Consider the following 13,776-nt stretch of genomic DNA (forward strand, 5'->3'; position numbering starts at 1 on the left):
ACTGTGTCTTCGTTTTTATTACAATTGACTTGTAATTTACTGAATATAGGCTAGTCAATATAAAAAATAATATAAACTAGTCCATATAAAATATAAGCTAGTAAATATAAAAAAAATAAAGCACAATGTTTATGCTTTTTTTTTTTTTAAATTACCATTCTAGCTTGGCTTCCCTTTGCTATCCATCATACTTTTATGTTGCCATTAGAAAATACACATTTTTGAGTTACATCATGGTTTGTACACCTAGAACTCCATAATTCAATTCCCTTTCCAGGGTTTACCTTGTATTGTTTATTTTACAAGTATTTACCAAATTTCTACTACATGCCAAGCTTTGTGCTAGAAGCTAGGTGTTTAACCTTAAGCTTTATATATTGGTTAGCTCTATATATGTTTGTGACTGAATATATGTATTGATGTCCAGCATTTTTTGTGTATGGAGAGGAACAACAAAAAGTATTTGTATTTTGTTTAATTTTTAGCTTACCGAATTCATACGTTTTACTTATGAAACATATATATATATATATATATATATATATATATATATATATATATGTATATGTATATATACATTGATGATAAATTTGGTGAAATTACTTTAAAAAGATAAAGAGCAATTCTATATTTAGCATGACTGAACACCTTAAACAACAGATAAAATGTATACAAATACAAGAACTATACAACTTATTATTACATATACCTTTACATGTATTCCAAAATATTAACATTATAGATTTGATTAATATCCTCAATATTTCTTTTGTTGTTGTATAATATTCTTACTGTATTTAAGTTGATATCTTCCTAAGGTTGTAGTAATACTATGTTTAAATAATATTTCCAGGGATGGTAACCTTTCCTGACAGGAAAGGAAAAAATACTTGTTAGAACTAGTCATGTTCACCGGATCTGGTTATCAATCAATTGATTTTTAGGTAAAGAATTGGGTATAGAATTTAGTTGTTTCTCTCAAGCAGATTAAAAATCAGGATAATGGTTATCAGGCTATTTTCTTTTATGTTTAAATAATATATTTTGAACATCTCCCTTTGTTAGTAATGTCATCGATGTTTTGTCATCACATGTATTGACCTAGTCGTTTAGTATTATCACAACTTTTTAAAATTCCTTATTAGTATTTTATCATTTGTAGGGTCACATAACAGTTTCATCTCTTAAGAAATGCAAGAACAGGACCATACATTTCTCTTTAAGATATATTGCTAATTCAAATATGTTAGAAAATTTCTGCTTGGTCGTAGTGTGCTCATTCCTGTTAGACTCACTTTCTACTTGATATAATATGTGACTATGAGGGCTAATTAGTTCTCCCTGTTATAAATGCAACTTGAACCTTTTATGGGCTATATAAACACTCTCAAACTCTTTACCAAAGTGATTGTACCATTTTATATTGTCTCCAGTAATGCATGAGAATTTTAATTATTCACATCCTTTCAAATACTTAAAACTATCAGACTTCCTAATTTTAACCATTTTACTGGGTAAAATGGTACTCATTATGGTTTTAATTTGCATTTTCCTGATGACCAATGATAATAAGCATCTTTTCATGTGCTCTTTATATATTTGTGTATCTTCTTTTGTAAAGTATCTGCCCATGTTTATTGAGCTGCTGTTTATATTACTATTAATAAGATGCAACAGTTTTTATTTCAAATTCAAATCTTTTGTCAAATGTATGTTATGTGAATATATTGTCCACTCTGTGGTTTTCTTGACAATGTTTGTCAAAGAGCTGACAGTTTTTTTAAATTTTGTGAACGTAAATTAATAATTATTTTTGTGGCATATGCTTTTTATGTCCCTTACCTACCCCAGAGTAAAAAAGCATTTATTCCTATGTTTTCTTTTAGAAATTTTAGAGTTTTATCTCTTAAGTTTAAGTCTATGATTCACTGTAAATTAATTTTAATATTTGGTATGAAATAAGGGTCCAGGTTTACTTTTTTTTCCATATGTATATCCAACTGGCACGATTTTTGCACTGAATTACCTTGATGACTTTGTTGAAAATCAACTGACTATATATGTCTGATTCCATTTGTGGTCTCTCCATTCTTTTCCATTGATGTATATGTCTATTATTTCACCAACTGCTCACTTTTGGTCAATTTTTTAAATAAGAAATCTTGGAGTCAAATGAGTATATCCTCTAATTTTGTTCTTCCTTTTCAAAATTACTTGATTATTTTAGTCCCTTGCATTTCCATATAAATTTTATAATCAATTTGTCAGCTGCTTCCAAAAAATATGTTGGGATTTGATTTGGATTAGTTCAATCTACGGATTAATCTCGATATTGGGAGAATTGCCATTTTAACAACATTGGATCTTCCAATGCGTGAACATGGCATATTTCCTCATTTATCCAGATCTTTTAAAATTAGTCTCTGTAATATTTTGTAGTTTCCAATAATCATATTTTGCACATATTTTATTACATATATCCCTAAAAAATTCATATTTTTTGACATACTTGTAGTGGAAATGTTTTATAATTTATATTTCCAACTGTTTGTTGCCAATATATAGAAATGCAATTGATTTTTCCATGTTAGCTCAGAGTTGGGGATCTTACTAAAGTCACTCATTAGCTAATAATTTTTTTGCAGATTCTTTAAGATTTTCTAGGTACACGATCATTTTGCCTGCAAATAAGAGTTTTAATTTCTTTCTTTGTAATCTCTATGTTGTGTTTGTTTGTTTGTTTGTTTGTTTGTTTTTCTTAACGCACTGGCTAAGATCTTCAGTAAATGTTGAAAAAGAGTAGAGAAAGCAGACATTCTTTTCTTATTCCTGATCCTTGTCGACAAGAAATGTCCAGACCTGTAGAGACGTTTAATGAGTTTGTTTGAGTCAAACTGATGAGATTTACCAGAAAGCAAAATCTCAATGGATTAAGAAAATGCCTCAAAGAATGGCAGTTTTGCAGCTTATTTTATATATAGTATCAAAGGAGACATAAAGAGGGTTACATGAAGCCTACTGGTGGCGAATCAAGGGGGTAGGAGAAAACAAAATGGGGGGAAATCTCTAGGATTGAATAAAAGATAAAACAGAAAGACATACTTCTTATACACTGGTGGGGACATGCTAGTTAATAATTAAAATTTACAGCACACAGAGATGGTATGCAGGCAACACGACAACAATTAGGGGTTCTGTGGTCTTGTGCTCTGGTGCTGCTGTTGTGCCCTCGGGGGTCTGGGAAAGGATAATACTTTGACATTTCAAAAGTATGTTATCTTAGATGCAAAAAACAACAAACGGGCTCACTTAAGGTGAAGACTGACCTTTGTCCAGGAATCTACAGGCCAAAAATGTGACTACTCACCCAGACTCACTTTTAATTATGAATTTGTATATTCAGACCATCCTATGTAGTTTATTGAGGTCTCTGAGTTTGTAGTGCCTGCCATGCTGGCCTCCCCTGAGCTTGTCAGGCCCCTTTTTTGTCCACATTTCAGAATAAAAGTGTTTAGTCTTCATGGATGCCTTTTATCAGGTTGAGGAAGTTTCATCAGCTCCGTGAGATCACTGCTTTACTTGGGGATTCCCCTACCACTAGCACATTGTGGAATGTGTCTTCCGGCAGAAAGCAATGGTAATTATAGGGCTCATCTCATAGTTCTGCTCTTCCTATTAGTCCATGTCTGAAAATACTTGTTTCTTGTAGTTTTTCCAGTTTTCTAGTTATTTGTTGTGGATTGGTCCATCTAGTTCCAGAAACAACCTTATGGCCCTTGGTCAGAGTAGATAGACAAATATCCATCTATTGGTACTCCCTGTTTACTTAAGTCAGCAAAATTAAAAACACTTATTTATAGTCACAATTTTTATTATGACTTCTGTCATACAATTCAATTAATTTTTTAAATTTTGATACCTATTATAGATTGAAGGCTTTTGAGAAACTCAGTCTCTTCAGTTAAATATAACAAATGGAATAATCTGATAATGCACAAGATGACACTTTCACACACAAAAAGAATTAAATTCCAAGTATTTCTGGATTACCCTACTAATGGGCTGAATAAGCTTCTGTAACACTAAAGAAAGTCCTCAAAAAGAGAAGCCAAGAAACCAGATACTTGAGGTAGAAAGCTGTCAGCTTGTTAGAAAAATGTCCCTCACTGCTTGCAAACTCAGTGATGCTATTACAAAATCTTCCACGAAAGTCTAAATTTTATGCATTTCAGGACTGTGTCTTATTCCTGCCTGGATCCTAACAATTCCAAGCACAATGCTTTTCACATTATAATGGCCAGTGCTATTTACTGAATGGAATTGCAAAAATTTATTATGCACAGTAAAACATCATGTTTACAAGAAAGCAAGTTTTAAATAAATTGCATAATCAAATCTGAAATATTTTCCCCCCTTTGGTGATTCAGATCATGAAAGTAACTAATATTTTCATTTAGTCATCTACCTAACATTTACTGGGCATTTCCTATAGGGCAATAACTACTATGACAGAAGCTGCTAGTTGCCTCAGAGCACCTATTCTCTCCTTCTTTTTGGCAATAGAACCCTATAGTTTTTCACTGGCATGTTGATATTTAGATAAAAAATTATACTTCATAGTCTCCATTACATCTAAGTATGATAATTTGACTAAGTTTTAATCAATAAAATATCAGTAGAAATTTTGTGGAAATTCTAAGAAGTCTCCTTAAAAAAGAAGGCATATATCATTCTTTTATTCCTTTCACCATTCATATTCCTTAGTCTTGGATGTAGGAGTTCTATTAGCAATTTTGGAACATTAAGACAAGGGCCATATTCTAGGGATGGTAAAGCCATGCATAGGAAAAAGCCTAATGACCTCATAGAATCACTAAATTATGTCTGAATTGCCAAACTCTAGACTGGTTTTTCTAAGAGAGAAGTAAAATTCAAGTTTGATTAAATTATTATTATTTGAGTTTTTACATTATATGCATGTGAATCAAATTGCAACAAATGCAATCGTTTGAAAAAGTGTTTGAATAGTCTACCTTTGCTAATTGTTCATGAGATTCTATTAGTCGGCTTTTTCACTGTGAAAATACTGCATAGCGGACAGACCCCAATATCTCAGAGGCTTAAAACAACAAGGACGTTTCCTGCTTACAGGTCTGTGTGTTGGCTGCTATTCATCTAATTTTGGGTATGATGATGCGTTTGGCTGGTCTCCAAACTCCATATCAGGATCAGGTGTTTTCCACGTGTTGTCATCATTTGGGTCCAGCAGCTACCTAGACTATGTACTTCTAACGATGGGAAGTGCAAGAGGAAACGCAAAAAAGACAAACACCTTTAAAGTTTCTGCTAATACTTCATTGGCAAGTCACATGGCCAAGCTCAACATCAATGAGATGGAAAAATATACCTCCACCTACTCTGTTGAGAGGAATTGCAATGACACGTGACAATCTGTGTGAATGAGTAACTTTCTAAAAGGGAGAGAGAGTGAAAAATCTGTTCTGGAGAACTTGGAAAAGTTATGAAGATCTTAGATGGTTACTTTAACCTCTCTGGCTTAGTTTTTTAATTTTTGAAACCAAGATGTCAGGTTAGGTGACCTATATAATTTAGCTTTAAAGTATGTGGCTATAATTCTGTATCATCTTGTTTCCTTCCTGGTTCTCAGGAAACAGATACACCTAAACATAATACTAGAGGAGATTTTTTTTTTTTTAAGTACCAATTAGAGTTTTTGAACTTTAATTGAAATGAGGAAGGGTAAGGCAGAGGTCAGCAGGTTCACTAGGGATTTTTCTCTACAAAATGTTTTGTTTCCCCCATCTCATCCTACCATTAAAAAAATAAAAGACACAGTCCATATAAACATTTAAATTCAGATGGTAACGTTTTGTCATAAGAAGGTCATTAACAACATATCATGACAGTCATATCCAGCCTGAGGGTATAGATACAGTAAGAATCTTCTAAATTAGTGTAAGGAGTAGAAGTCCATGGGAGGAGGAATCAATATTTTCTTATGTTTTCTTTGTTGCCAACATAGGACTCTTTTCCTTTTTTAAAAAATGATTGTTTAAAGAGTGCACAATGCAATTAAATCACAATAATAGGCCAGAAAGAATTGATGAGGCTAGCTGAGTGCAAATTAGCCCCCAAGCCATTCCTCGATGATTATGAATATTTTTCTATATTATTTAATATTCTACTTCAAGAGAAAATCTGAACATAAAGATCACTGATACGTAGATCAGCAAACTTCCTAAAAATTTAAGCAAACTTTTACAGGTATTGTGCACTTTGCGGGGAAAGGAGTCTGTAGCTTTAATCACATTCTAACATGAGCCTGTGACTCAAAAAAGACTGAACCCTACTGACACTAAAACAAGACTTACACATGCCTTCTTTCTCTTTCTGGCGTTAAGAATTATATCTGGTCTCAAAACACTAAATTCATTCATTGTTAAATTTTTATTAAGAGACTATTATGTGTTGGGCACTATTTGAAGTACCAAAATGTTGTGCCTAAATGTCTTCTTCTCTGTAGATAGAATGCCTCACAAACTCAATAGATAAATCATTCTGAAATAAGGAGTTGATTATAGACAGGGGTCTTTGGATTCATATTACTTTACACAGTGCGGGGTGATCAGATATGGGAGTGACTTCTCTAAGGGTAACGGAGTTGTGATGGGATAAAATTTAGGGCTCTGTGCACTCTGAATACTCACACTGCTTGTTTGAATCAAAGACAGATACTTGCTTTCTAGGAAGTGAGGGCTCTAACTTCTGCAAGTGACAGAAGTGTGACTAAAACTTGAACAATAAAGAGAGTGTGTTGAAAAGGTATTGGTAAAATTCCCAGAGCCAGTGAAAGATTGAACAATCACCTTTTGGAAAGGTGGTGGGGTGGTGGGGTGGGGGGGGCGGGGGTGGTTAGCGCAGCCCCAGGAATTTCAATAACTGGAACCCAGGACTTGAATGTCGTTAAGATTTCCTCTGTGCCTCTTGTTGTTTCTGCTTCCCATTGTTGCAGACAAGTTTCTTCCTGTGGTAGAGTAGTCAGAGATAGTGTAGAGTGTAGAAACTCTGGACTCATATATTTATTACTTACTGCTCCCATTTTAATAATGCAAAGAAGGGACTCTGATTGGCCTAGTTGGAGTCATGGACCCATGTTTAGCTTCCCCTAGCAATGGAGACAAAAATCACACAGCTTCCATTTGATCATATGCTAGAGTGGGAGTGGAGACAGAAGAATCAGTCCCCCAAAGGAAAAGAATCAGAGACTGACTACTGGGGAAATCATTGTGAGCCAGGCAATCACACCAATTAATGTCTACTACATCTATTTCCTGAAGACGTTTCACAAGTTTCTCTGACTGGAGGAACCTTACCTTTTTAGGCTGAGGTAATTCAAATATTGGAAAAGAAGGGCTGAAAACTCTTTCAGGGTTCTAAATAAACAGCTGAAGATATAATACCTATAAAACCTGAGTTTTAGACTTTCCCAAAATGGGCTATCAGAGAAAAGTCCCATCCAACTCACAGGGAAAGGAGAAGGGCAGGAAATTTGGGTCTGAGTCACCAATAGCCTGAATACTAGTACATTATCTTCCCTTTACCCATGTCTTGAACTAGCCAGGGTGATAAATATTTCCTCAGAGAAAGATGATATTTAAAAACTGCTTGTTATTTACAACTTATACTGCTTTCCTAATAAGTGGGTGAGGTGGAAGTTGAGTCTGATAGCTTCAGGGCCTTTGTTTACTTGCCACTTTGATGGTTGGGCGTATAGGATTTTATCACTTGGGAATTTTCCCCAGAATTTTTAAGTTAAAAAAAAAAAAAAAAGGACAACTTCCTTCTCTCTCTCTCTCTCTCTCTCTCTCTCTCTCTCTCTCTCTCTCTCTCTCTTGTTTTCAGTATGTGCATGTGGGAAGATACATCTTCTAGTACACAGTCCATTTTATTGCAATATGTATGACGCGTCATCTGAGGTATATGCCCAGGCAGCTTACTGTGATTTATTTAAGTACAATAGACAGAAGATGCCATCTATTAATTTTCTTTCAGTGATAAAAGGGACTTTAAGGCTACATCCTCAGGCCCCCCCAGAGAAATAGAACCAATAGTATATATACAAATATGCAGAGAGATTTATTATGATTCATTGGCTCATACAATTATGGAGGCTGAGAAGTCCCACAATCTGCCATCTGTAACCCAGCCTCAGGAAAGCTAGAGGTGTTGTTCCAGTCCAAACTCGAAGGCCTGAGAACCAGGGAAGAACCAGGAGGCCAACAGTATAAGTCCTGGTCTAAGTCTGAATGCCTGAGAACCAGGAGCACCAATGTCCATGGGCAGGAGAAGATGATGTCCCAGCTCAAAGAGAGCAAATTTGTCCTTCCCCTACCTTTTTGTTCTAGTCAAACCCTCAGTGGATTAGATGATGCCCACCTGCATTCTTTACTCAATCTACTGATTCAAATACGAATATCATCCAGGAACCTCCTCATAGATATACCCATAGATAATGTTTTACCAACTAGCTGGGTATCCCTCAGCCCGGGCAAGTTGACACATAAAATTAACCATCACAAGATCTATAAAGCAGATTTTGACCAAAGGTGTCTCCGAAGAGGAAGAAAAATCCCAAGGTTTCACTGACTTGTCAAAATCATGTATTACCTAGGAAGGTTCATTAATGCGTTATGTAACACTCAAGCTGAAAGTGGATGTCAGTAGAAACTAATATTATGCTGCTCTACAATTGTGGGTTATAAATTAGGTATATGGATATTAGATAACGTATTCACTGATGATTACTAATATTTCTTGAATCAGTCAAAAGATGCTAAAATAAGTTACACTTTTACCATAAACTATCCAGTGTGCTAAATGATTTGCAGGTATTCTGGCTATCTAAGAAACTGTTATACCATTACTCCTGTTCTGGGTATAGTGCTTCTTCTAATGGAATCTACTACCTTCTTCTCTCTGCCATGTAGAATACACAAGAGCTGTCATCTTATAGACCATGCCTCCTGGCCACAGTTACTTGATGCAAGAATAGCCAATGAAAACCCATCACTCAGAATTTTGAACTTAGGACCAGAGAGAATATAATAATGGGAAGCACAAAATCTCAAACTGGGGAACAGTTAGTCGACATGGTTTTCTGCTTTTGAGGAAATTGGTAAGGAGGAATAAAACTGATATTCCAAGCAAAATAGGTAAAAAAAAAAATATATAGGGAGAAGAAAAGAGTCCTGGAGTTATTTAAAGACCCGGGTTTCAATTGTTTTTAAAGAGTGGTTGTATCTTGTGGCTCAGTTGTTCACAATTTCCTTCGATTATATGAGATATCTTGTCAACTAATTTCCATTTTTGCTTAGATTAGTTTGAGTGGTATTCCTATCACTTGTAACAAAAGCATATAACTAGCACAGTGGATTATCTCATTTAATTCTCTCAACAATCCTTTATGGTAGGTCCCATTATTACCTTTTTACAAATGAGGAAACCAAGTTTGAGAGGTTCTCATCTTGCCCAGGTTAAGCAGCTTGTGAATATCAAAGACAGGATTAACATTCCAGCTAACTTCCAAGACATAGGACTCATGAATTATGGTTATAAGAAGACTGATTTTACAAAGAACAAATTAGAACTTGCACATATTAATAAGCATTTGTCTTTTTTGCTTATCTGGAGAGGATATATATATTTTTTTAGAGAAGGTTAGTGTTATCAGTTACTCATTGCTACAAAAAAAAAAATCACCTCAAAACTCAATGGCTTAACACAACAATAATTTATTATTTTTCATGCATCGGCAGATGGGTTGAGGGTCAGCTGGTCTAGGTTGGGCTCAGTTGGGGTAGCCCTAGTCCACATGTCACTCATCCTCCTTGGACCAGTGGAGTGGTCATAACCAAGGCATAGCTTTTCCATGGAGATGAAAGAGATACAGAAAACAAACTCAGGCACGTAATAGCAAGTCTCTACTTGTGTTACATTTGCATCTATCATTTTGGCTGAAAGGAGTCATGTAGTTGAACACACAGTCAAGGGGGTGGTCATTTGTACACTGCCTCGGGGAACTTTAGAGAGACATGGGAAAGGGCACAGTGATGGGGGATGAAGAATTTGGGGCCATTAATCCAATCTACTGCACAGGCAGCTATCAGAAATATTTTGAATTTTTCTTAGTGAGTGTGTTCTGGTTAACTGTTACTATGGATTAGGAACTCAGAAAAGGCTCACCTGGATGGTTCTGGCTCATTCAGTTTCTCACACAGTTGCAGTTAGATGATGGCTGGGGTTGGAACAGGGGGTGTTGAAGCAGATGGGGGCTGGACGGGTATCTTGCTTTCATAGCCTTACCAGGTGGTCTTTCTACATGGGCGTCCTCACACCATGGTGACCTTATGGTACGTGGACTGCTTACTCGGAAAGCAAGACATTAAGAGCAAGTAATCTAGCTCATGAATTTGAAGCTCACCTTCTACATCATGTAACCACTTCAGCTACTGTATTATATCAGTTACAGTGTTCAAAGGTTCAAAGAGAGGAATATTAGACTTCACTTCTTGATAGGGGAGTGGCAAGCTTCTAGAGCATGCAGAATCAGAAATATTAGTGATGGTTTTTATATTTTAAAAGATATAATCTGCCACAATCAGTATGACAGAGCAGAAAATTGGACCTGTGTCCTAGTTCTGATTTGCCGCATACTAGCTATGTAACTTTACACATATTTATCTGATCTGCCAGTGTTGTGCCATAGTGGGCATCACATAAATATCAAATGAATGAATGAATGATATAGAATGATTTCTTCAGCCTTCACCCTGTATGTGATTAATAATACCTAAGGAAAGTCATGAAAAATAAATGAGATGAGAGACTTGAAGATGTTTTGAAAATTTGACAGGGCAATCATCTATGGGTATTCTTATCTTTTTTTTTTTTTTTTCCCCCGAGATCCTATGTTATTCTTTTTATAAATTCTCAGTGATGTTAAATCTTTGGATTGTGAATAATTTGTCTTTTGGAAAGAATTAAAATTCATTTGGAGCAGGGAAAAGGCATATGATATCACTGGGTAATAACATTTTGGGGTCTAAAATGAGGTATCATTACGATATAATGAGACTGATATTTTTAAAGTGGTGATAACCTGGTCTGGGTAACATTTCTAAGAAAATATTGCTAAAAGTGTTTTGAGTGGGGAATCAAAACAACTGTGTAATGGCTGCAAATAAGGGATAAATGCTCATTTGAACATTTGTTTCAAATAGGATTAAATGCTTTTATCATCATCTCTGTTATCCACTGTCTGTGGAAAGACCTAAGCTTTATTTCCAGGATGGGGAAATTTGAATTTTACTTAATCAGTTAAAAGAAAAGCCAACAAGAATTAAGTGAAGTAATTATATTTGCATCTAAGAACCAGCTGTAAATTTCTAAAAGTTACAAGAAAAGTACTTTAATTCAGTCACCACTATATTCATCTTTTTAAGGTTGAATTACCTAGACATAATTTTTTACTTATATGTTCTTTTTCCTATTTGTAATCTTGGAGATGATGAATGGGAAGTATTTTTTAGGTATTATTTTTGAAGTTTTCTTTTACTTACAAAAAATAAATGATTTCTTAGTGACTGAAGCAAAAAAAAAAAATCAAAAGGAAAGTGATTTTAGCAAATGAAACTAATCATTTACTAGCAGTTACTTTCTTAAAGGTATACGGTAGCAGTTGACTTTCTATAGGGAAATCTCATGTACCTGTGAAAAAGTGGACGGACACTGTGACATCAAAGCCAGCCAAGAAGAGTGTGAGCAGACTAGTTAGGTAATTTTGATATTGTTTCCATTTGGAGGAAAGCTTAGGGGAAAAAAGTGATTTAAAAGAGAGAAAATATAAAAGAAAAAGATAAAATAATAAAATTATGTAATAAATAATACTCCACATAAGTTGTATGTATGATATAATAGGATAGATAAATTTTAGTATAGAATTACACACTGAATTAACATTCTAGCTAAGATTGCCTACTGTTCTAAAAAGATCACTAAAGACCATTGCATATCCACCCATTTCTTCTCCAACCTGAAAGGCAGTGAAGAGCTACCAGAGATTCTTGGGTTGCTTATGGTCTGCTTGATTTTATGGACTAAGCCTCAGTCTGATTTCACTTGCCCATGCCCCTTTGCCCTTCTTCAGATGAGGCCAAACTCAGTCCTACATGGCTCAGACAGCCCACAATCCATTGCTGATTGAGCTGCTGCTTCATCCAACAGATAAGGAGGCTCTGTTGTTGGCATTAGCCTGACAGGCAGTTATGAGATTGGAGTGGTCTTATATGAGAAAGGCTGGTGAACACAGGCCCCATGAATCACTCTCATACGTGAAGCTGGTTTCCATAGCGTGGATGGGATGTATAACTGCTGCTCCCTTCTTCCAGGTCTTCAAAGAGTGCAGATCCTAAGTTCTAGGACACCTCTTCTTGGGGGGCTTCTAACTGGGGCTGAGAAGAGCCATTTATTACATAAAATTTAGAACTCTAATTATGGCTACTACTATGAACAGCTTGATTCAAAGTATGTTAATTAAGGCATAGTTCTTTGTGTTCCAGATATCACTATTTATCTCGTTTGCAAAAGAAACATACCTTTTCTTAAGGAATACAGTAGTAAGTGTCTCAATGGGAAAAGTCACACTTTAGATTAAGTAGCTTTGAAGATAATTAAAAAAAAAAGACACAATACACTAGTTTCAGAGGTGTCATCCTCAACTACAAAATTTGTTCATCTGTGCTGCATCATACCAGGCAGCGCTGAGCATGAGTTATGTAATTTTGATGTTTTATAACAAAAGACAGACTCTTCAATAACAGGAAAATAACTAAAACATGCTTCAACAGAGTGGCAGATATTGGTTTTCCTAACAAAAGTTTTAAAAACAATATATAACATTCAGGTTTTTTTTAAGTGCACATTTTTTCTTTAATGGGTGTTCAAAGATATATCACTATTGTTTTATGGCCTCCAAATTACAGTCCCACCCGTTTGTCTATCTTTATTTCCATTTTACCTTGAACTCATTGTTCCTCAGCTTCATAGTTCTTAATTCCTTTTCTCCTTCCATATTTAGTCATCCATGTCCTTCTTTCTCTTAGACTTGCGTATTTTCCTGTGTGCTGGATTCATTCTTTTCTCCACCCTGGAAATCTTTTTCTACCTCAGCTTCCTTACCTTTTCTAATTTTCCCTGCCATTTTTGCTGCCGCTCCCAATGCTCCCACTGCATCTTGCTTGGATTCTTCCAATGGCCTCCTAATCCGACTCCTAGGTGACATACTTGCACCCCTCTAATTTATTGGCCTCCCTCTAACCAAGGTGATAGTTATAAAACAGACGTTGAATCATGTCACTCCCTGCTTAAAGCCCCTTATTGAGTTCACACTGTATAGAGGATAAATTCCAAAAGTCTTAAAAATGCCCATAAGGCCATGCATGATCTGCCTACTACTGTCCTCTGTTACTCACTGTGATCCACTTCATGTGGACACTTTGTCCCATCTTCCGCTCTTGCTTTCTTTCTATCTAAACTTTTTGGAGGGGTAGAAGGTCATAGTGGTGGTGATTCTTATTGGCATCTTAGGCTCCTAAAAAATGACTGTACATATGGGGTCTGGATGAAACTCTGAAAATGGTGAGTGATTAGAGGGCTGAGAAAATGCTTAGCTCTATTGGAAGGCATCACTTTTGCTGG

Source organism: Rhinolophus sinicus, linkage group LG02 (assembly GCF_036562045.2).
Source record: "Rhinolophus sinicus isolate RSC01 linkage group LG02, ASM3656204v1, whole genome shotgun sequence".
NCBI classification, from domain to species: domain Eukaryota; kingdom Metazoa; phylum Chordata; class Mammalia; order Chiroptera; family Rhinolophidae; genus Rhinolophus; species Rhinolophus sinicus.